This window comes from Protopterus annectens, chromosome 11.part0 (assembly GCF_019279795.1).
Source record: "Protopterus annectens isolate FY-2018-M chromosome 11.part0, PAN1.0, whole genome shotgun sequence".
NCBI lineage: Eukaryota > Metazoa > Chordata > Ceratodontiformes > Protopteridae > Protopterus > Protopterus annectens.
In genome coordinates this window covers 178,459,651-178,486,434 of record NC_056745.1, presented here as the reverse complement: position 1 = coordinate 178,486,434, position 26,784 = coordinate 178,459,651, and the positions used below count along the sequence as shown (strand labels likewise).

At 42.3% G+C, this 26,784-nt stretch overlaps 1 long non-coding RNA gene across 1 annotated transcript in view; it reads left to right on the top strand.

Moving 5' to 3' along the window:
• Positions 1 to 3,453, top strand: part of LOC122815245 — an 80,108-nt gene extending 76,655 nt beyond the window's left edge. Inside the window, exon 3 of the long non-coding RNA XR_006366941.1 lies at positions 3,363 to 3,453. This is a non-coding gene — a long non-coding RNA (uncharacterized LOC122815245). The remainder of the gene's footprint in view (positions 1 to 3,362) is intronic.
• The last annotated feature ends 23,331 nt before the right edge of the window (positions 3,454 to 26,784 follow it).

Below are 26,784 nucleotides of genomic sequence, written 5' to 3'. Positions count from 1 at the left end.
TGTGAAAATAGTCAGAGCTTTTTTGACTACATTTCCAATAAGTTCTGTCCCCCCTTTCTGTACAAACATGCATGAGAGGGGATGAAGTGACAGAAGACTCATTTTTTAAAATGCATGAATTATAAAGGGATGGGCTGTGTGTTCCTTTGTTTTGCATCCACTATAGTAGAAATCCAGTCTCTTGGCCCACATTTGTCTATATGATTCAAAAGCTGTTTTGCTGTAGATGTCCAGGGTTTTATATGCCATTGACAGAAAACGTTGGATGGGTTACATGTGTGTGGATATAGTAGCTACCAACTCATCTTGAGGCACTTCCCTAGACACAGTACTCCCAGGATCTCCTTGGAAAGATTAGCAAGCTGAAAATATTGCCACTAGGGTAGTTTAATACTATTGTGTCTAGAGCCACAATCTTTCAGATAATGCAGGGCATTGTCTTTAGGTGCAAAATATCTATCCAAAACACAATATCACATCTTATCCAGGCTTCCCCAAAATGTGGCACCCCACTGACTGTGAAACCATCACTGGCAAATTCCATCTCCCAAAGACACCTGTTAGTGTGAAATGCATGATTTTTGGCCAAATTGTTTAGCATTTTTTGTGCAACACACCGCCCTCCCTTCCAGGTCCTACATCTTTGGCTGCTCCAGAGCATCAAAGTTTTGTGGGGGTAGGTGACTTAGGAATATTTCTGGCATAAGCCAAATAGGTCTGGGGTGAGCTTGAGCTTATCCAAAATTTGTAAGATTTGCAGGTTGTGCATATCTAGCCAGATCGGGTATGTCTAGTCCTCTCCAGCTGCACACCACCATCATTTTTCTTTGTCCCTACCCAGGGGAGTTTGCTATCCCAAATATAGGGGGACAGCATTTACTGAAGCTTGAGGTTCAGTGGATGTTAGTCCAAGAGTGGCATACACCTTGCTGGGAAAAATTGGGGAAGGATGAGTATTCAGACTGCCTTAATATTGACTAGAATGGGCACATTGAATCTAGATCATCTTGTAATGTTATCTAATATAAGGGATCAACAACAGTTTCAAGTGGAGGGTGGGAATGTCAGTGAACAGCTGGTAAAGTGGGACACTTGCTTACCTCCATTGAACTCCATAATGATGAAGCTGTCCATCCAATTCAGATACTGCATCATTTAGAGAAAAAAAGTGCTATTCTGTGCCAATTAACCTGCAACCCTGAAGTCTGGACAAATGTTTGAAAGGTTTGCAGGATTGTGTTTCACATGATTCTAAGGTTGCATAACCCAAATCGTACAGTTATCCGCAAACCAAGTGTCAGTTAGGTTAGCAAACTTTATCACAGAAAAGCCCCAATGTGATATGTTCTGTTTAATATTCAAGCTCAGTGGTTCTACTACTATCACAAAGGGCACTGGGGACAGGAAGTACCCTTGGCACATACCTCTAAACAAGGGGAAAGCTTCAGAGCTAGAATTATGATTGACTACCTGCACTAATAGATGGGTGTGTAAAAGTCTGCACAAATTTATAGATTCAGGGAACCCAAAGGCATTCATGGTTCTCCACAGGTAAACCCACTTTAGGGAGCCAAATGCTTTCTGAAAATCAAAGTAGAGGGCTACTCTGCAAACTATTCCATGTTTGGAAAGCTATTGTATGTTATAATATAGATTTATAAAGCCAAGTTTACCTTGTTTATTAGGAATGAAGCCCTGTTGAGTATGACAGACCAGCTCCTGGCTAACCTGGTCCATTTGTCTGGTCAGAATCTTGGTTTTGAACCAGCATTAAGTGAACTCAGCCTATAATTCAACAAGATTTCATACACAGTATTTGAAGAAACTTGTAGTTATGTTTACATCAGTGACTTATACAGCAGTTAGAAAACAAATCAAAACACAGATTTCAAGCATAAAATAACTCTATAACAGAATATGTAGCAATGGCAATGTGAAAAGTCCAAAAACTAGAATTGGTCAATTCATTTTGGTACTTGTTTGAAAATACAGAGAGAGTATATTAAATTGTGTACCAATTTGTTGAATTCCAACACATTAAATGGATGCCAGATGAAATAATTTTATCTGGGTGCCAAAACCTCATAGATATCCAAACAAGGAGATTTTTCCATGTACCCTTTACTTGCTTCCAGGTCTGAATCATTAATAGTTTGTGTAGAGAAATACAACTATTTAAGGCCCTCATTCAGACATATGACTTTGTGTTTTTGTTTTGAATAGACAGAAAAACTTTTCCCAGGATTTAATAAAATCTGTGTAGGCACAGTGTAGAGCCTACACAGAATGTATCTGTGTAGATGGTCAGGGTCCCCACTAGGCAGCGCGCCATGCATATTAATGATGGTGCGCCACTGAGTGAGAGCCGAGGAACACAGACATTGAATCAGTGTTGTCTGTTCTCTTTTTTTTTTATAAAATGCATGTTTGTGCGGCGCAGCACGGATCACAGCAATGCCAAGCTGTGCTCACATGTAGACAGCTGACACTTGCCAGACATCTAAATATAAAAACCGGATGTAATTAATAAGCATAATGACATTTATGTGGTTTTTTTTTAATTTGGTGTTTGCGTGGTGCGGTGCAGAGGGCAGCTAAGTTGAGCGGAGCTTATATAGATGACAGACATCTTCCAGACATCTAAAAATAGAAACCGGATGTAATTAATTATTTCTTTACTGGTGTGTTTAAGCTTGTTTGTGTGGGGCAGAGAGGTGCTCAGCACTGCTAAGAGGCAGCTCAGTGGTATATGTGAAGGTATACTGGATTTCTTAATATCCACGTAGCTTAATTGGTAGAGTTATGGCTATATGTGTAGTAGGTCTAGGGTTCGAATACATGGAAGTCATAAATTGTCTGTATTTTTATTGCACATGCTACAGACAAGATTTTAAAATATGGCTCTGCTGGTCCCTGTGCAACTGCACTCAAACCTGCTAAGCACTGCATAAATATGTTAACAGCTGCCAATGTTTGCGTGGTGCTCAGCTTCCCTAAAACCAAGATTGTGCATGTTTGCATGCTGCTCAGATATGCTGCTAAACAATGTGGTACTTTTTTGAATGCTGCTCAATGACATGTAAGAGTGGGAAAACAGCCTATTTAAAGTGCACTAGGTTGGAATTCTGAAGAATCCATTGGAGTTCTATCATCTGTCAATATGGCTGGTGGTGTTGGAGAAGGTGTGCACTTTTGGGTGGAGTGGTGGGGCATTCAGGAGTCCAGGGTCATGCTTGGGCTCCTTGTGAAAAACCATGATGATAGGCTGCTGCAGGGCAGTTTCCAGGGCTCAGAGTGTAAGTTGGCGGCATGGGACTGGCTGGCCAGAGAACTCATCAGTGTTACTTGTATCCCCTGCACAGGTGATCAGTGGCGTCACCTCCATAATGACCTGAAAAGATGAAAGAGGGGAACTTTGGACATCTGAGTTCAAGAAGCGAGGGCAGGGAATGCCCCACAGGTATGTAAGTACTTTTTCCTCTGTTTTACCAATATGTAATCTGAATGTCTGCAAAAGTGGTATGCATAATGGTGTGCTTCTCTCCCAACAGTTGCAGCTGAGAGGGCTCACAATGTCAAGTCTCATGCTAGGCACCTGGCCAGGTTGCACTGCAAGTGTGCTGAGTATGGAGGTATTATGCCAACTGTAGTACAATAAACAAGAAAGATTAAAGCATTAACTGCAATAAAATATATACAATAAAGTCTGTAGTGCAATAAAGTTGAAATTAGAGCTGCAGTGCAATAAAGATGGAATTAGAACTGTAGTGTAATAAATGAATAATAACTGTAGTTCAATATAAACAAGAAGCAATACCAATAATACCAAGGAAAATGGTGTAAATCAGAATTACCTTTCCATAACCATTGCAGTAGGGCTACACGCAATGAGTCTGTAAGGTAAGGTTGCTGCAGTCAAGTAAGTCACTGTAATAGCTGTAGAATGCAAATCTAATGGGTTCAAATTGTATTGCTTAACTCATAGTACTGTTCAAGGCTTTCTCTAGGCCAATACCAGTCACATAATGCTCTGTCTTTCACTGACATCAGGTAATAAAGTTATATGGGTGAGTTAGCCCACTCCATGGCCAGATACTGTGTATGTGGACTTTACAGATATTGCAAACCAATAACATGTGTTCACCTGTATTGCTGAAAGTGAAATAAAGCTGTAGTAATATATGCAGTATGGTTATATACCATGCATTCATGTTCTGTTGGCACTGCAGTCTAGTAAAACACTGTAACAGTACTAGAATGTTAGAGGAAAGTCCTGTAACTTGTATTGCACAATTCATAGTATGTTTCCAGGTGGTCCCCAGGAAAGTGTCAGTCACCCTGTAGTCAGCAGTGCCTCAGTAGCTCAGTCTGTTAAATTTCTTGTAAACTGTACATTTTGCCACACACAGTACTGGGTTTGAATTCAGTGCTATGTAGCACTACATTTTTAGTATCGGCCACGTAATGCTCACAATTTCTCTCTCCCCCCAAGAACACAAAAATATGATGGGTGAGTTAGCCCATATCATGTGCAGATATTGTGTTTAGATCTCACAAAACGTTACACTCAATAGCAAGAATGTGTGCATCAGCATTGTTGATTCACAAATAAAACTGTGTAATCCCAGTATGGCTGTATCTCTTGCTTGTCCATACTATGATGATACAGATGTCCCAAGCAGTCACAGCTAGTGGGTTCTACTCCCATGCCTGCCAACTAAGCCATGACAGTGGTCTAGTTTAATTACTGTACACAAACATGCCTATTAAGTGTCATGATTTCTCATCAGGTAATTAGAACTGACTAATCAGTCTGTTACGTGCTTACCAGATAAAGTATTACCTGGAATACAATGTATAATCAAATCCATTTACAGAACACCCTGGTAATTATATAAGTCCACATTATGTGAAACTGTTCTGAGTAGTTCTGTACCTGCATTTGTTAGTGCTTGCCCCTTATTGTCTCATGCTATCAGCATGACAGGTATGTACGTGCTACAACAGCTATAGGAGAAATGTTGTCCCTGTAATCATAATTGTCAGTACACACTTGTAGAAGTATGTGTGACTAGTGTTGTCAGGGATATCATCTGCAATCTCACTAATGGAATGTTTTTCTCTCTCTCCCCATCCCTTATTTTAATTCATTCATTATTGTAATGCATTATTATGATTGAATATTAACATATTTTGTTAAACTAACTAAATTTTGGAAAATGTGGTTAATTATTGATATGTTCAGTTATGATTTAATGTTAACATATTTTGTTAAATTAACTATATTTTGGAAAATGTAGTTGATTATTATGTTTTATTATGATTCAATATTAACATATTTTGATAAACTGTTTTGTTGGCCATATGGTTTACTTCACAGTGGCATGTTGTTAAAATACTGACTGTTATGTTACATTATGTTGTGTTGCACATAATATATATTAATATGTATTTGGATTAATAAATATGATGTTCCATTCTTTTAACACTAACAATGATTTGGTTGTTAATAACCGTAACATATTGCTTTACCTCATGTACCACAGCACGTCAAGGTACGCTGGGTCCGACTAGTACCCCTACCTTGCCTCAACCAGCTGTGGCACTGGGACCCAGACAGGTAGTGCTCCCTCTGCTGTCCCTGCACTACCTGCTGCATCAGGTAGTACTGCCACAGGGGATGGGGCCCAGTCCCTCTCTGGGAATGTGGCAGAGAGAGAGTAGTCACCCATGATAAGCTGCCAGTCCTGGTGCGCAGGATAGTCCACCGTGGCCATGACCAACAACTGCCCTGGATTTAGGGCATGCTGGCAGACCTGGTGGCGCAGCATCATCCTGATGTCCAGCCTCCAGCACAGCCACCATTAGGGCAGTGAAGGAGCACTGCCAACGGTCTCATGGGTGGGGACATGAGTCATGCTGCTGCCATCTGGAAGCACATGGGACTCGGATTCCACAGCACCGTCGTCGTCAAAGGTGATCACCCCCCTCATGTGAAACACAACACACCTGTCTGCTGCCTTTTCTGTCTTGTCTGTTTGCAAATGCATCCTCATCTACCCAACTTACCTCCCCCACACATACCTATGTCCCTTCTCCAACATTCCACTCTCAACTTAAACAAAATGTGCACCTGTCCCAAAAAAATATTGTCCCATACATAGGTGTCCATTTTGCACACATGCCCACTGGACACATATAATTTGGTCCAATTGGCTTGACAACAAAGTTATGTTTTTCTCACCCCTCTCTGGGGTTTGAGAATCCAAATTCATGTACAAATCTGTCAAAGTGCATAGCTGTTGCTTTACAAGAAATGGATAGCTATGGTTCTTTCCTACACCCTTCTTGCACATCCCTCCCTGCCTTTCAATATGTTTTTCCCCCTGCTTGCCCCATCTCACCACTTTCCATCCTATCTCACCTTTTTGCTTTTCTTTAGAATTTTTTAGTGCAGAGCTGCATGGTATGCCACATCATTCAACTTCGCTTAGCCCAGCTAAATAGAGTATAATGAGTATATATGTGTTTAACATTTTAAGTCACATGGACAAAATAAACACCTCTACCACGTTTTGAACCCAAGCCCATCACACCTGCAGCACACTGCATTAACCCGCCATGCAATGCAACTCTTAATTAAAATAGGTGGTTTAAACAAAACATAGTAATTGCCACTTACAGTCATTAGGTGTGTTTCAGCGGAGCTGCATGCAGTGCAGCACCGTGCAAACTGGAATAAACAGTAATGGAAAGAAATGGGAATGTACCTTGGATTCTGGTGCAATAGTACACTACTAGACAGCCAAACACATGATAATGGATGTAACTGATGCCTGTTATAGGAGGTAAATGTGCCTATTTATCAGCAACATGTAGAAAGTCACCAGCTAAGGCATTCTTGGCAAAATACATGTTCAACTGGGACTCTGATGCAGAAACTCATCTATAGAAAGCTACGCACATACAGATGGATGTAGACAATGTTTGTCATAGCCTGTATGTGTTTATATATATCTTGCAAGCACACCTGCTGTAGCAGTGACTCAGTAGCTCAGTCTGTTAAATGTCTTGCATAAGTACATTTTGCCACAGACAGTCTTGGGTTCAAATCCAGTGTTGTGCTGCATTTCAATTACATTATTGTGAAGACAGTAATTAATGGATCACTAATACACTCTTTATCCACACAAATCATTGCAAATTAAATAGCCACTTTTCAGTGCATGAAGTCACAGGCCTGCAGGTAGGGACACACTTTACATATCCGTATAGCAGTACATTATGTCACCGAGTACTCTGCTATTAACACAGGTGCTTAGCATCCTTACTTTAAACACATGCCTTAATTGGAGTGTAAAGGTTACCCTCACCCTGGCATTGCTTCTACAACAGGGGTGGCACAGCTGACACAGATACACCTACAGCTTGTTATCCTCCAAAGTGTCCACACTCTCTGTCTATGTCTACTACCTGCAGCAGCAGCTGCAGCCTGTGGTACACACGGCTCTATGTAAAGGTTTCTGCTACAGATCTACCCTCTGTGACAATGTAGTCTCCTCACCCCAGTAGTGTCCATCTCAACAGCTAAGAAAGGGGCCCAGGTCTACATGAAGGCCTTATATATTGCACAGTGGTTGCATGTCATTGGTTAATGATAGTGCAATTCAGCTGCTTTGTCTACAGTTAGCATTTCAGAACCACAGATTGGTTTAGAGATAATCATCTGCTGATGGGGAGCATGTTTAAAATGCAGGCAGCTTTCTGTATGAGACCTTATTCACACAGACCATGCCTTTGTGAAACTTTACCAGACACACAGTTCAAAAGAAGAATGCTGCACTCTAGCAGGTATGTAACTGCTTTTTGTGTATAACAAGACTCAGATAGAAAGACAGAGGTATGGGGAATAGGGATTACAGCGGTAAACTGGTCATAGACCTGTGGTAATGACATGTCAGTGACACCCTGCTGACTTCCACCTACAGGGGACATACAGTATATCAGGGTGCATTGTCATTTTCAGTGTGGCACACTGGTAATGTTGGACTGTCCCTATATAGTGGTTGTTATAGCACACTGCTGTTTGGCACTGCTTCTGTGACATATTATTGTGTGGTTGGCCTTAGGGCACACATCACAGTGGACTGGAGTATTGGGTGTATGATTATACAGCAGAAGCTGTTATGGCACATAGGGAATACCATGGTAATGGTACTGTCTCAGTTGTATCCACACTGTCACACTGTGGGTTATGTGATGTGTGAGATAGCAGTGGATAATGCCGGCCATTTTGCCCTTGCTGTATCTGTATATAGTGGACATCCACATAGCTGCTCCTGTAATGTGTTCCCCCTTGTGTTGTCTTTCAGGAATAATGTACCCCATATGACAACCACCCTTCTCAGATGCAGAGAATGAGAATGTAAGGACTAAGGTAGCATCATGACATGCTGTTATCCAGAGGGAGACATAATAGGGGACAGTGGCTGCATTGTGGTCAGACCTTGTCTGTGATATTAATGCACTGGGCCAACAGGGCAGGGCATATGAGCAGATTAGACACTGGGCAACTGATATAATTAATGCTGCATGTCAACAGGCAGCGGATATAGCCAGATATAGTGCTGTCACTAATGAAGGGCCTGCAGTGGAACAACAACGCTTGGCCTATGAGGAATTCCTGGCACACCTAGGCACACGCGACAGCTCCCAAGCATCCATCACACTGTACATCTTGGAGGTGGGTGCCACAGTTTCCACAGCTGAGGAGCGTTCAGGTAAGCTTACTGTAATCAGCACTGTAATACTGTAGCAGCCAGTGTGTCAGGCTGTAGATACTTTTATATGGGGGTCAGGTTTTTTTCTTTGAGGGAGTGTAACTTCAGGTATATACTCATATTCAGATTGGGACCAATATAGCAAGTAACACAGTAGCTACTGTAAATGTGAGATATATGGATATATTACCTTGTTGTGCTGCAACATGCAGTGATACTGACATTACCCCACCCTCAACTTTTCACAGATACATCAAGTATTGCCCAAGGCCATGGTCCTGCCCTGGTAAGTATGACACTCGTTTTGTTAAGGAACAATTATAGTCTAGTATGGTTAAGAGCCAGAATAATGCCCTATCTACACATAATTATGTGTGTAAACAGCGTAGGATGGTTGACTGATGCAGTGGACAGATGGTGGGCTGAGACAGTGTCTGTCTTGGACCGCAGATTGTCTGTGCTGGAATGTGTGGTTGGAGTTGAATGTTGGACTCATGGACGTAGGGTAGCAACACCATATGCTGAGAGTCCACGTGGCTGTGCATACTCACTCTCCCATAGTGGCAATACATCCACTGCTACAGAGGTGAGTGTGCTGTCCACACCATGACATGGCAGGCCATGGGCTTGTCGTCCTGGGCAGTCCCATGGAGGACACAGTCCCAGCAGACAGCAGTCACCGTTAGGTACTAGCATTGCTTCCGACCTTGGGTATGGATGTGCCAGTGCAACTCAGGGCTGGAGATGGCGAACTGTCAACTCTGCCATGTATGGTCCACAGCTGTCCAACATATACATGTGTAGGGCTAACACTGAAGTTGACTGTGTACATACACATACACACACACACACACACACACACACACACACACGCACACATACAGACCACTGTAATATGCAGGTCACCAGACACACACAGCACCTCTCCATGGTCCATCTTATATACTCCCCTGACTCATACACATGCTGTCTGCCATTTGGGCCAGCCTAGGCCTCCTGCATCCCCACACAACACCTGGTGCAAGTGATGATACCTGTACCACATCCCTGTCATCCTTGACATTGATGGAGGGAAATGCAGCTATGTGTCTGATGCACAAGGTGACTATATTACTTAACATGTACTTGTGTAATGCAGTGTTGGTTCACCATACCACTTGTAGCAGTTAATGAGAGATAAGGTATGCTGGCATTTGTCATGTGTATGCTACATTCATTTGTGTACCTTACGTGGTCCTTCACTAAACTAGGTATAAATCCCTATGTCTCAAGATGGGTTGCCAACTGGCTCACTGACAAAACCCACACTGTGAAAGTAGCAGACTCCAAATCTGACTTCAGACCAGTGACAAGTGGAGTACCACAGGGTTCAGACCTGGGTCCTCTCCTGTTTGGTATCTACTTTTCTGAAGTACAGGCTAACACAGAAGGTCTTTTGCTAATGAAGTTCACAGATGACTGCAGACTAGGAGCCATAATTGAAACTCCTAACGATGTGGACATTCTACAAAAGGGCCTCATTGAGACAAATGCCTGGTGTCAAAGCCATGGCCTCAAGCTCAATGCCAAAAAGTGCATTTTCATCCCCTATTGAAAAAATTCTGTACACATGAGCTACCACATAGGTGGTAGTCTACTTAATACCAAAAGTGTGATAAGAGACCTTGGGACACAGGTGGAAAGTAGTCTCTCCTTTGATAATCACATTGCCACAGTAGTCAGGAAATTCTTCTATGTGGCACTTCTCATCACAAAAGGTTTCTCATCCAGGAAAAAAGAGGTCATTTTTCCCCTGTACTCGTCACTCATTAGACCCATTATAGAGTACAGTGCCCCTTTTGGTATGTACCTCACAAGACATCTACAAAACTGGAATGGCCAGAGAAATACCTCACAAAGAGGATTGCCGGCCTCATACAGATGCCCTACGCAAACTGTCTAAAAAAACTCCAGTTTACTCCATTGCATATCGCCTACTCAGAGGTGATCTCTGCCTAACATACAAAGCTATGTCAAACCCAGAGCTGTTGGACAAGGTCCACTTAAAGAAATCCCAATCCCTCCGAGCTACATGCTCTAGGGACCTAAACATTGTAACCACAATAAACAAAACATGCTGGAGGGATAGATTCCTGTCCCAGAGACTTCCCATACTCTGGAACAAACTACCTATCTATCAATCAAACAAAGCTCCTCATTAGCACTCTTCAAGAAAAATCTTGATGACTGGATGGGAAGTAGGAAATTCACCCTGGGGATCACCTCTGTGGCTCTGCTCGACTGGGGCACAGGAAAATAATTTTCTTGGGTGGCGAAAGCCAGGGTACCTTTTTGGCTAGATTTATATAGGCCTTAGGGCCGATAGCCTAGTACCTACCTATGAACCTATATTTTGTTGAATTTACTGTATAGTTACACAATGACAGGTATGTCATGGGCCTGTTTCTGTTTCAGTTATACAAGTCTGTTGGGATAACTTATGGATACACAGCATAAATAAAGCAGTATAGGATGACATGTCAGCACAGTGGACATATGTTGTCAGCCAGGTACAGCACTATAACTGCATAGCTCCAGAGGTTCATATCTATATAACAGGCTAACAAGGACAATGTTGGCATTCAGCATACTCATGCATCCCTAATCTGTGAGAAGGTCTGCTACCCTTCATAAGTGCCACCAGGGTTTTGATGGAGATGACACATCCACATATATCCTGTGTCCAGTACCAACAGTTGCCTGGCAACAGTTATGATTGTTGTGTTCTGCATCCCAGTGTGTAACCTGCACATGATGTGCATCACAGCAGATGTGTGCATGTCATGCATGGGGGACTGTTTCATTAGGGTGTACTGCCTGCTTTACATACCTGTCTCACCATCATGTATTATGCATGCCATACTGATGTTGTTGGTGTGTAGCACAGGTGACACGTATTAGTTCTGTCATGGATACACAGGAGGTACACAGTGGGAACTGACACCTCCTGTATGGAGCCATACACATCCCTCAAAAGCATTTCAGAGACAGAATACACATGTACGATCCTGACATGGACTCCATAGGACATTTTCTCTACAATGTGTATTGGTGTAACTTGTAACCTGTGTGGCTGCTACAGTTTTGTGATATGCCTGTGTAGTGACATGGCAAGGGTGCTATTGCACACAATGATAGCTTTGATGATTGTCACATCAGTCCGGGATATATGTCCCAAACCTGTTGGTATTGATTATACAACAGTGAATGTATCCACTTCTTTCTGACCAGTGACAGTTGAAGGTATAGTACTCTCTGTGTTCAATCCATACATCCCATGGTTTTATAACATGTTGTAAAATGCTCTAATAGGCTCACAAAACACATGGCTACATTGAGGCTAGCACCACTTCCAATCAGTGTGTACAAGACATGCCAAGGCACACATCTAGTGCAGGTTGGCTGTATATAGGTGTGCACACTTACCTATGTAATTGTACATACTACAGATCACAATACATGATGCATACAATACACCTCATGTCTGCTAGACTATCATTTTAGGACATATTATGCTTGATGACATATGCAGGCCTTGTTGTGGTCAGCCCTTTGGGGAGCCACATTACCTACTACAAATAAAACACTGCAAAACCCTACACATGTCTAGGCTACCAAGGTTATGCCATATGGATATACACACACACACACCAAGTGGGCAGGAGTCAGTATAGAACCCCTACATATCTAGTCTCCTACACTGTAAATTATGGTACTTATCACATGCACCACGGCTGACATCTGATACTACACTGTCAGCTGGTAGTCTTAAGGTGGCTGACATCATCAGGCCTTGTAGAAGAAGGAAGTGTGGAAGCTAGCAGCAAGTTATAGGGCCAAAAAGAGTAAACCATTGCAGGTGGATAGCCCATGAGGGCATGTCTATTCATTTTCAGGGAAATACACACACACACACACACACACACACACACACACACACACACACACACACACACACACACTCTGACATAGTCACACACCAAGTGGGCTGGAGTGAGATTAGAACCCCTACCTATCTAGTCTTATACACTATAGATTACAGTATGTATTACACACTCCACAAGTCACGTTTGTTGTATGAATGATTGCAGGCACAGTATGTGTGCATTACACAAACTAGGCCTGTGTTGACCAGCATCTGTGGCCTTCAGTGTGATATTGCTTCATACTGTTATCTGCATCTAGTATCCTAGCAGTGGGATAACTGTAATTATCCTAGCTATGTGTGTACAGTTACCAGTATGGCCATATGTGGCTGCTTGCAGTTACATAGGCATACCTGTGGGCAGAGACAAGTTGCCCTGTCCATACATGGGTTGACAACATTATACATTACAGCACCTGCTCACATTTGTCTGTCTTGTCTATGTGATGACATCCAGAAGACACAGGGGTCTGTGGGTAAGTGAAATTTGTACTGTGGCACCCTTAGCTTGGATCCTTTGAGCAACAGTAAGACTGTGTGATAGTGGGAATTTACTCACCAGTATTAGTGTATGTTGGACAATACAGACATCCACACACACATATTTCTGTATATAACATGGATGTGTATACAACTGTAGCTGCGGGTGTATGTATGATATGTATATGTGTTCTGTAGATATAAGGGGGTATATGTATCATTTTAATATATATAGCTATACATATCAGTACATATCTATTTGTTACTACATATTGATAGCCATACTATGCATGTGAAAGAGAGATAGTGACAGATGGATATGCATATGTGTATCAGCCTGTATAGACATTTATACATAACAGGTCATTTTGAAGAAGGGCAACCAGATTGCGCTAATTTTAACAAAGTGTATGAGCATGCCCAATGGGACTGTCAGTACTGATAAGGTGACTTCAGTCCACACCTACCTGTACTCCAGTCCAGGATTCTGTATGTTACAGACATTAACATCCGCCCCTGTTTCTGCAGTACTGCACTTCACTCAAACTGTCTACAGCTGTGTGCTGTACTAAATCTGTGACTGCGGTTGGTAATGTTACACCACCAACAGACTGACAGTCTGCATACCTCTCAACTGTCTTGATTTCCACAGATTGTCCAGATTTTTGCCTCATATGTTTGGTCTGTCCCTCATACATCTGTGGTCTTCTGGTCAAGTATTGAATATTGACATCACTACATTATGCTACTTACAAACATTTGTGTTTCAGACCTTATACCTTTCAGAAAATATGTAATAATGTAACACCTTTACTTCCATTGACTTTCTAGGTTTATGGGGACAGTATTTGAAATCTGACCCTATGTTTGGGCCTTTGTCCCCCCAGTCTTACTGGCTTTGTCCAGATTTCTTGCAGTAAGAGATATGACAGTCTGTGGAAACACCAACATAGCACTACCTCACATGCACAAGATGTTAGTAATTCCAGATTAGAACCATCTACACCATCACCCATGCTAGCTTCCCTAGTTCACTGAGCCACTCGGGTCACCAGACAGAGAGGAGTCATTCATCACACAATCAGCAGCATAAACATAGTTATCGCGCGGGAAATAAAAAATACTGATGGTTACGGCCGAACGTAATTAATATGATGCAGCTGTAAGGGTGCATGTTTACTAATAATACCACAAAACGTTTCATATTAAAACTGATTGGCAGCAGATTTTCGCTTTCATTGTTCCGTTTGAGTTAGACGAAACTTAATGGCGCCGCCGATCTGCGCAAGGTGTACGTTATTGAAATATCGTAATATTGTCGCCGTTTAACGCGTCATCCCTTGACTGATGTAGTGGAATATTTCAACCGAGAGGGCCTGGTATTTATTAAAGGGCATACTGAAGCGGACGCCATCTGTAGTCGTATTGAACATTCGCGGCGTTTAATTAATACTATGTTTCTTTACGCCAGCAGCAATAGTCGGCGCTATGTAACAACCGCGATAACTTCACGAGTGGATGGTAGACTGAAGTTTTATGCGAATATGCGGCCAGTTGAACCTGCGGTCAGGAAAGGCTGATTGCGTGGCCGATGCCAAACGGTACGCAACCAGTAACGCTGAAGTTGTTCTGTTGGTGTAATGAATTCATTTTAATATCAATTATGTTGATAGAAGGTAAGGTGTCGAGTCTACTGGCCTGGAAGTTTATCGAAATTAGTATATGCATATCATAACAGCTGATGCGTAACCGGGTATCGTATTAATACAGGGACATCATCGGGGGTTTCCTCAGGTCACCTAACTTGTGAGTGTGGCTGTGGTACGTATAGGCGCGATGAACTGTGTCCAGCTTCGCTGGCAGTCATAACGCGGGATCGCGGTAACATGGCACATATGCCCTCGCAAACCGTCTCAAAAAAACTCCAGCTTTACTCTGTCGCATATCGCCTACTCAGAGGTGATCTCTGCATAACATACAAAGCTATGTCAAACCCAGAGCTGTTGGACATGGTCCACTTAAAGAAATCCCAATCCCTCTGAGCTACTTGCTCTAGGGACCTAAATCTTGTAACCACAATAAACAGAACATGCTGGAGGGATAGATTCCTGTCCCAGAGACTTCCCATACTCTGAAACAAACTATCTATCTATCAAACAAAGCTCCTCATTAGCACTCTTCAAGAAAAATCTCGATGACTGGATGGGAAATCAGAAATTCACCCTGGGGATCACCACTGTGGCTCTGCTCAACAGGAGCACAGGAAAATAATTTTCTTGGGTGGCGAAAGCCAGGGTACCTTTTTGGCTAGGCTTGTATAGGCCCTTGGGCTGATAGCCTAGTACCTACCTATGAACCTATATGTTGTTGAATTGGCTGTATAGTTACACAATGACAGGTATGTCATGGGCCTGTTTCTGTTACTGTTACACAAGTCTTTTGGAATAACTTATGGATACACAGCATAAATAAAGCAGTATAGAATGACATGTCAGCACAGTGGACATATGTCATCAGCCAGGTACAACACTATAACTGCATGGCTCCAGAGGTTCATATGTATATAACAGGCTAACAAGGACAATGTTGGCATTCAGCATACTCATGCATCCCTAATCTGTGAGAAGGTCTGCTACCCTTCATAAGTGCCACCAGGATTTTGATGGAGATGACACATCCACATATATCCTGTGTCCAGTACCAACACTTGCCTGGCAACAGTTATGACTGTTGTGTTCTGCATCCCTGTGTGTAACCTGTACATGATGTGTGCGTGACATGCATGGGGGGCCTGTTTCATTAGGGTGTACTGCCTGTGTTACATACCTGTCTCACCATCATGTACTATGCTTGCCACGCTGATGTTGTTGGTGTGTAGCACAGGTAACACCTGTTAGTTCTGTCATGGATACACAGGAGTTGCACAGTGGGAACTGACACCTCCTGTATGGAGCCATACACATCCCTCAAAAGCACTTCAGAGACAGACTACACATGTACAATCCTGACATGGACTCCATAGGACATTTTCTCTACAATGTGTATTGGTGTAACTTGTAACCTGTGTGGCTGCTACAGTTTTACGATATGCCTGTGTAGTGACATGGCAAGGGTGCTATTGCACACAATGATAGCTTTGATGACTGCCACATCAGTCCAGGATGTATGTCCCAAACCTGTTGGTATTGGTTATACAACAGTGAATGTATCCACTTCTTTCTCACCAGTGACAGTCGAAGGTATAGTACTCTCTGTGTTCAATCCATACATCCCATGGTTCTATAACATGTTGTAAAATGCTCTAATAAGCTCACACAAACACATGGCTACATTGAGGCTAGCACCACTTCCAATCAGTACGTACAGGACATGCTAAGGCACACAACTAGTGCAGGTTGGCTGTATACAGATGTGCACACTTACCTATGTAATGGTACATACTACAGATCACAATACATGGTGCATGCAACACACCTCATGTCTGCTAGACTATCATTTTAGGACATATTATGCTTGATGACATATACAGGCCTTGCTGTGGTCAGTCCTTTGGGGAGCCACATTACCTACAACACATAAAACACTGCAAAACCATACACATGTCTAGGCTACCAAGGTTGTGCAATATGGATATATATATATATATATATATATATATATATATATATATATATATATATATATATATATATATACATATACATACACACACACACACACACACACACACACACACACACACACACACACACACACCAAGTGGGCTGAAGTCAGATTAGACCCCCTACCTATCTAGTCTGCTACACTGTAGATCATGGTACTTATCACATGCACCACGGCTGACATCTGATACTACACTGTCAGCTGGTAGTCTTAAGGTGGCTGACATCATCAGGCCTTGTAGAAGAAGGAAGTGTGGAAGCTAGCAGCAAGTTATAGGGCCAAAAAGGGTAAACCATTACAGGTGGATAGCCCATGAGGGCATGTCTATTCATTTTCAGGGAAATACACATACACACACACCAACACACACTCTGACATAGTCACACACCAAGTGGGCTGGAGTGAGATTAGAATCCCTACCTATCTAGTCGTATACACTATAGATTATAGTATGTATTGCACACTCCACAAGTCAAGTCTGTTGTATGAATGATTGTAGGCACAGTATGTGTGCATTACACAAACCAGACCTGTGTTGACCAGCATCTGTGGCCTGCAATGTGATATTGCTTCATACTGTTATCTGCATCTAGTATCCTAGCAGTGGGATAACTGTAATTATCCTAGCTATGTGTGTACAGTTACCAGTATGGCCATATGTGGCTGCTTGTAGTTACATAGGCATACCTGTGGGCAGAGACAAGTTGCCCTGTCCATACATGGGTTGAACATTATACATTACAGCACCTTTTCACCTTTGTCTGTCTATGTGATGACATCCAGCAGGCACAGGGCTCTGTGGGTAAGTGAAATTTGTACAGTGGCACCCTTAGCTTGGATCCTTTGAGCAACAGTAAGACTGTGTGATAGTGGAAATGTACTCACCAGTATTAGTGTATGTTGAACAATACAGACATCCGAATACACATATTTCTGTATATAACATGGATGTGTATACAACTGTAGATGTGGGTGTATGTATGATATGCATATGTGTTCTGTAGATATAAGGGGGTATATGTATAATTTTAATATATAGAGCTATATATATCAGTACATATCTATTTGTTGCTACATATTGATAACCATACTATGCATGTGAAAGAGAGATAGTGACAGATGGATATGCATACAGCCTGTATAGACATTTATACATAACAGGTCATTTTGAAGAAGGGCGACCAGATTGCGCTCATTTTAACAAAGTGTATGAGCATGCCCAATGGGGCTGTCAGTACTGATAAGGTGACTCCAGTCCACACCTACCTGTACTCCGGTCCAGGATTCTGTATGTTACTGACATTAACATCCGCCCCTGTTTCTGCAGTACTGCACTTCACTCAAACTGTCTACAGTTGTGTGCTGTACATAATCTGTGACTGTGGTTGGCAATGTTACACCACCAACAGACTGACAGTCTGCATACTTTTCAACTGTCCTGATTTTCACAGATTGTCCAGATTTTTGCCTCATATGTTTGGCCTGTCCCTCATACATCTGTAGTCTTCTGGTGAAGTATTGAATACAGACGTCACTATATTATGCTACTTACAGACAAACATTTGTGTTTCAGATCTTATACCTTTCAGAACATATGTAATAATGTAACACCTTTACTTCCATTGACTTTCTAGGTTTATGGGGACAATATTTGAAATCTGACCCTATGTTTGGGCCTTTGTCCCCCCAGTCTTACTGGCTTTGTCCAGCTTTCTTGCAGTAAGAGGTATGACAGTCTGTGAAAACACCAACATAGCACTACCTCACATGCACAAGATGTGAGTAATTCCAGATTAGAACCATCAACACCATCACCCATGCTAGCTTCCCTAGTTCACTGAGCCACTCAGGTCACCAGACAGAGAGGAGTCATTCATCACACAATCAGCAGCATAAACATTGTTATCCTATATGAGGAGAGATATACAAGGGTGTGAGCAATATCTATGTTACAGCCCTGAGATTGCCTGGTCCACTGATATACCACAAGTGATTTCCTGTTAAAGCAGTTGTATGGGTACACTGCTGTGTTGGGCGTGGGCAAACAACGGCACATGATCTGCTGGGGTATACAGTAGTCCAAATATCATGTGGACCCACGGTTTAACGTCTCCCTTGACTGATGTAGTGAATATTCCAACCATGAGGCCTAGTGACTATTAAGAAACACATACTATTGGACTGTGTATCTGTAGTCCAATGTGGATATTACAGCTGTTCAATTAGCCCTCTATATTTCCTTACATAACAGCAGCAGATCCCAACATATGCTATATTATAGTAATCCTTGCAATTAGTGTAGGCTAGAGACTTACCTTGTGAATGCAGCAGTTGAGAGAACTGCAGTTCAGGGCTGATTTTGTGTGATGCAAGCAGTACACAACCAATACATGCATTGGTACAGGTTGCGTGGGTTGCCTGGCATCAGTTATTTTAATATAGTATGTGAGTAGGAGTAAGGTGTCAGTCCCTATGGCCCTAGGTTATCAGTGAATGTGCTATGCATCATCTCTTAGCCAATGCCAGGGCATACTTGGCACACCTACGTCTGCTTACCGGGACATCATCACGGGGCTCCTCCCCCGAGTCCTCTTGTGAGTGTGGCTGTGGTGACCTAGGCACTGATGGGGGACTGTGTATCCCTTCCGTTTGCTGATCGTGCTGCAGCTGTTTCTGCAGGAACATATTCTGTAGCATGGCACATACTGTGAACATAAGTGCACATGTGGATGGAGAGTATTGTAGGGCTGCACTAGACATATTGAGGCACCAGAATCGCGACTTCTGCAGCCCAATTATATTGGGCGACTTCAACTACCCAAACATAGACTGGGAGCATTACTCTAGCTCCAACACCCTAGCCCAAAGGTTCCTAGAATTTATAAACTCAAATGCTATGGAACAACTTGTTACCACTCCCACAAGAGGGGAAAACATACTGGACCTGATCATCACCAATATGGAGACTCTATGCTCTAGACTAGAAGTGTATCCCTCATTGGTAAGATCAGACCATAAACTAATCTCACTGGATATTCACATCCCGACCCCACCCCCCTGCCCAGAAAACCACAGTGAAAAACTTCTCTAAAGCAAATTTCACACTCCTCAAAACCGAGGTGGAATCCTTCAAAGCCCCCGAGCCTGTGTAAAATATGGCCCAGACCGCAGAATCCTTTATAAACGCATTCTATAAACACCTTCAGGAATGCTTGGATCATGCAATCCCAAATAAAACCTAGACCCAATCCTCAAAAGGCAGACGTCCTGTCTGGTGGACCCCAGCCATAAATAAACTATACAATAGAAGAAGGAAGCTACTACATGATAGAGCAAAATCCCAAAAGTGGAAGGCATCTCTGATCAGTATTAGCAAAAAACTACAGGCACTCATAAGATCGTCTAAGGCCAGCTTCGAGAGAAAAATTGCACAGGACACTAAGGATAATCACAAGGCTTTCTTTAGTTATGTTAGGAACCTGGGTGGGAATTCCCAGATATGCTCAGAATTAGTACAAAATGACAAAAAATACATCGAACCCACAGACATTGCCAACATCCTAGCTGACAGGTTCAGTGCAAACTTCTCCCCCCCTCCCCACCAAAAGGGCAAATATCTATCCCAGCAGAGTGCTGCCCCCCTGACATCTCAGATACTCAAGTAAGAGCCGCCCTCTCCAAAGCAAAAAACACAGCATCAATGGGACCAGATGGTGTCCCGGGCTGCGTCCTACATGAACTCCAAGAAGAGCTAAACCCAAACATAAAACTACTGTTCAATCTCAGCTTTACTACAGGATATGTACCCAAAGAGTGGCATACAGCAACAGTGGTCCCTCTCCACAAAGGTGGTGCCTCAACGGATCCTGGAAACTATCACCCCATAAGCCTGACTAGCTTGTTCTGCAAAGCTATGGAAAGGATCATCTTGAACCTCATAAATAAAGATATTGGGGACCTACAGACACTGGATCCTACCCAGTTCAGCTTTGTTAAGGGCAGATCCTGCCTCTTAAACCTGGTCGATTTCTTTGAAACAGTCACCAAGGCCATTGACGAGGGGAAGGTGGTCCACACAGCCTACCTGGACCTCGCAAAAGCCTTCGATACAATACCCCACTCGGGCATTATAGATAAGCTCACCAGCTTAAATATAAACACCTATGTCATTAGATGGGTTGCAAACTGGCTCAAGGACAGAACCCACATGCTTAGAATTGCTGGAGCCATGTCAGACTCCAAACCAGTTACAAGTGGCGTCCCACAAGGCTCAGTCCTGGGACCTCTCTTGTTTGGTATATATTTCTCGGAGGTACAGGCCAACACGGAAGGACTGTGGCTGACCAAGTTCACAGATGACTGCAAACTGCATGCCATAATCAAATCTTCAGCTGACACAATCATCCTCCAAAAGGGCCTCATAGAAACAGACAACTGGTGCCAGAGACACCAAAAAGTGTATAGTCATCCCCTTTGGCAAAAACGAAGTGCCCACAAATTACCACATAGGTGGTAATCCATTAAGTACAGAAGAAGTAATTAGGGACCTGGGGACCCAAGTTGATAGCAATCTCTCATTTGACAACCACATGGCCAAAGTGGCTAAAAAATTTTATATAGCCCACCTAATCATGAAGGGATTCACATCTAGATAAGGGAGGTCATCGTGCCTCTTTACTCATCCCTCATCAGGCCCATAATTGAGTACAATGCCCCTTTTGGGATGTACCTTACCAGACACTTGCAGCAACTGGAAAGACCCCAAAAGTACCTCACCAAGAGGATCAAAGGGCTCAAACAGATGCCATATGCTGCCTGGTTAAAGAAACTCCAGCTCTACTCAGTGGCATACCGCCTGCTCAGAGGCGATCTGTGCCTGACATATAAAGCCATGTCCAACCCGGAATTAATGGACATGCTGCACTTCAGAAAATCCAAATCCCATCGAGCTATGCACTCGAGAAACTTGAACCTCAGCACTGAAATAAATAGGACATGCTGGAGGGACAGATTCATAACCCAGAGGCTCCCTTCACTCTGGAATAAAATCCCAGTCCAGGTTAGGCAGAGTCCCTCATTGACAGTCTTGAAGAGGAATCTTGATGAGTGGATGGGAGATCGTAGGTTTACCCCGGGTATCACTTCTGTGTCACTGTTAGACAGAGGCACAGTATACTAACCTCGAAAAAGGGCATAACAAAATTAATTTAAAATGGGTGGCGAAAGCCAAACACACTCTGGCTGGGCTTACAAATGCCCTAGGGCAGATAGCCTAGTATGAACCTATGAACCAAGCTCACACTCTGTGATGTTTCCTGTTTGTGTGTGTGTCTCATTATGGTATTCTTCAGTGGGTGGGTGTGCATTTCTGATGGGTGTCATCATCCACGGTTCCAGGGCATAGCCAGCATCCCCCAGTAAATGGCCGTGTGGGATGCCCCCCTAACAAACATCTGGTACAGCTGTGATGCGTGCCAGATATGGGAGTCATGGTAACTGCCAGGGGTGCCAGCACACACATTCATGATAATGCCGTGGGCATTGCACACAACATGGTAGTTGATGGAGTGGTACCCCTTGCAGTTGATGTAGATTCTGCCCTCCTCACCGGGTGGTGCCTTGATGTGTACATGACTGCAATCTATGGCACCCAGTATCTCAGGGTAGTGTGCTATATGGTAGAAGTCTTGTATATTGCTGGCCCTTGCCTCAGTGGTAAAAAAAATAAATGTGCTCACTGGCATGTGATAGCATGGCATCCAGGAACTGGTGGAGAACCCTGGATGCTGATGCTTGTGAGACCCCCATCATGTCCCCAGTTGGTCTTTGGAAGGTATCTGTGGCTATTATCCTAAGGGCTACACATACCTTTGTTTCCACTGGGATGGGTTCCCCTCTGTTGGCTCTGGGTCTGAGTTGAGGGCAGCAGAACTCAGTGAGTTCTTGTAGCATGTGCCTGTCCACCTTGTAGGGCTCTACAATCTCCAGCTCATGTAGCTCCTGGAAGGTTACCCTGGGCCTGAACACTGTTCTCCTTCTCTGCCTAGGCCTATTGTTAGCAGCACCAGCAGCAACATTGACTCTGGCATCTAGCATATACAGATGTAGCAGACCTGCAGCAGCCCTTAGCATTCTTTCAGTTAAAATTCGCAAGTCTGTACTCTAATAGTGCAGAGTATGGGTGAAAAATCAAAATGTAGGTTGTATGTATACTTTATAGTGCTGCTAAGATTTAATGGCCCTAGTTTAAGTGAAACAGGGGTCATCGGTAGTTAATATATCATTGGGTTTTAGATACCCTCAGCACAGCGGCATGCTGAGCAAACACACGGAAACAAGTGCCACAAAGGTAAACAAAGCTCAGTAGTCACTGTACACTTCTTCCTGAAAGTTCACACCCAGCACAGTGGCACACTATGCAAACACATGGAAACACACACCCCGAAGGTAAATAAAGCTTAACAGCCAGTGTACACCCCGCTGAGCACAGTGGCATGCCACGCAAACAGGCACAGCTGAGCTCCGGTGAGCTTACAAGTCCTCAGACACACCCCCTCTTGATGTCAGCTACCTCTTCTGTGAACATCAACACAGTTCTGTGCCTACACGGAAGGGATATGTGGATATGGATACCCTTTTATGCTATTCAGTAACCCCACCTCATTTGCATGGGGAATCCATGCACACAACCAGAAAACTACACAGTACCACATTAGCAACAGCACCATTCCACCACTGTAAATACTACATGCAGGGTCCTATAATACATCTCCGTCACATGCTATTAAATGTGCTTTTTCCACTTTTTAAAAAAAAATTTCATAAAACCATGGTTGCGCATTGTGGCACGCTGTGCAAACATGCCCAAATCATTAAAAAAATAAAATTATTTTAACTTATTTCCCTTAAGTTTTTTGGACACCCAGTGGATAGTTTTGCTCATATCTGTATGTGTTATGCCATTTCTGTCCATCTACCTGTATCTTTACAGCCCCTGCTTTCTATTTGAAATCCTGTACATGGAGTTTTTCCATGTACACTACGGACACCAACATGGGGTCTGCGGGGCTGGCTATCTGTTTGCTGGATCACTCTACTTGCCTCATTTGCATGAGATTCATCTCTTTATGAGGTGATTTGCAAGCCACAGAAATTCCCGTGTTGGTGCACTCATGCGCACCGCTTAGCAGTGCTTACTGGATTGCAAACCTGCTTACTTTCATGTAAGCAACATGCCACGATGCCTACATTTTTATTTATTTTTATTTAACATTTGTTGACTGGGAAAGTCTGGCTAGGTTCTACAGATCCTGTTTTCAGCAGAGGCCCGGGGAGAAACGCTCCAGAAGCATGTCTTTAGAATGTGGGAGGAAACCGGAGTACCCAGAGGAAACCCACGCGAATGCAGGGAGAACATGCAAACTCCACACAGAAGGCACCCCAGCCGAGAATCGAACCAGAGAACCTCTTGCTGTGAGGCGACAGCATTAACTGCTGCACCACTGCACCGCCCAAATGGTAAAAAAGACCATGCAGGCTTTATTAAATTCCCCCCTTTATCTCTTCAAAGCATCTGATCATAAGTATTCTTCTGGATAAAAACAATGAATTGAATGTGAGAGTAACCAAGGCTAAGTCAATTAGGAGTACACAGTGGTGGTCAGAAATGATGATCTCTGTGTGTATATACCTTGTTATTCACTATATATTGGTGTGTGTGTGTGTGTGTGTGTGTGTGTGTGTGTGTGTGTGTGTATATATATATAAATATATATAATATATGTATGTATATATATATATATATATATATATATATATATATAGCGTAGACCCCCACCTATATTAAATGTTTTAAATCATAGACATGTATATTGACAATTGCAATGAACAACTCTTTCCACAAGACAATATAAACTCAAACTATGTATGGGGGGGGCTACATCCCCCTACTTTATATTCTAACTCCATACTACAGTGGGGAAAAGGGCATATATTACTTTCGACGAAATGAGTTTCGAACAAATGAGTTTCCAGTGAAGTGAGCTTTCAGTCAAGTGTATTTAGTGGTCAGTTTTCGACCAAACAATATATTCCCGTAGATATATATATATATATGTATGTGTGTGTGTGTGTGTGTGTGTGTGTGTGTGTGTGTGTGTGTCTGTGTGTATCTAAATTGTACTCTCTATACTTTGTGTCTGTACTTTGTCTTCCCTTGGTAGCTCTCTCTGCTCTTTCATTCCTAACTCCTCTCTCTCTCTTTCTCTGCTCTTCTGTCTCCTTCTACTTACTGATCTAATGTTTCTCCTATGAGCACATCTTTACAATTTATGCAATTTTAGCACAATGTCTTTCCTCCCTACTCGAACTACGTATCCTCTTGCCTTCCGACCTCTTATATTCCTCCCTTCCTACCTCTAACAGATGTGTCACATTATCTGAATAAACTTTACCCTTTCTTTTGTATTTTTTAAAGTACTTGACACTTACCCAGTTATTAACTTCAAAGCACAAAACAATCTCTTTCCCCTAATCCTCCCTCTCTTTTGCATCTCTATAGTAAACGATTGAACTAGAATGTGTTTTCTCATATAAAGACTGCACTACATCAAGACTATACTATATTACCTTTTGTACCTTAAAGAATGTACTGTATTACCTGCTCACATCATACTATAATTGTTTTACTGTACTGTGTAGATATATATATATATATATATATATATATATATATATATGTATATATATATATATATATATATATATATATATATCTATACATACATACACACACACACACACACATGTATATATATATATATATATATATATATATATATATATATATATATATATATATACACATATATGTGTGTGTGTGTGTGTATATATTGATTTGTGATTTTAATGAAGGGAGGAGTATAATTTTTGCAGATAAGGAAGCAAGTAGGGTTTAATTTTTTTAATACCAAAATATTCCAATTTCTTGAAAGTTTCAGCATTAGGGGTTAGGAATTATGTGTGTAGTTACAAGAGTTAGGACTAGGCTAAGGGTTAGTTATGGAGACAGACTTAATGTTATGGATGTATGCTGGTGCATGTGGTATGGCTCAGGACCATGTCAGAACCATGCATGTGGTATGAGTCAGAACCTGTATTGTGTACAGGCAGTGTTAAAGAAAGTTATTTTTTCCCTAAGGTAAGGTGCAGTATTAGGGTCAGGGGCAGAGACACGGTGTTAGTCATATATGCATATATCCCATGGACTTCTATTGCAGGAGATCTAAGCTATTACACAGTGAAAACTCTAGCTTGGCTAGGTTTTACTAAACTGGTTTGTCTCTGAGACCTTTTTACTCTTTGTATTAGCCTAGTACTTATTTATGAACTTACAGTGTAAAAGTGTTTTTTTTACATAATTAATGTTAGACAACTGCTGTTTATTTTTATTAGGCTAAGTCAGGTGTCATATAACCATTTTGTTTTGTTAATTCCTTAATAAAAAAAGAACAACCCCCCCAGAAAACTCAAGTGATGGTTAAACTAGATCATGTGTGATCAATTGATGTACTCAGTTATCCAAGGTAACTAAATTAATAAATAAGTGGTGGGGATGCTCACAACAAAGTTCTCTTTCACATCTTGATATTTAGTTATTTATGTATTACTGAAGGCAAAAAAAAAAAGATTTATCACTATCAGTAGATCAGCAACAGCACACTCACCATTCATAGCAGGAAGATTAAAAGGCTATTGGTTCTACCCTCCCATCAGATATTTGGATTCATTCTTTGATAATGTTGTAGCTCACCGTAAGGTCCCTTTGTACTCCAGAGGTGCTGTCCTTCAGATGAGGCATTAAACCAGGGTCTCATCTGTTCAGGATGGTGATTCCTC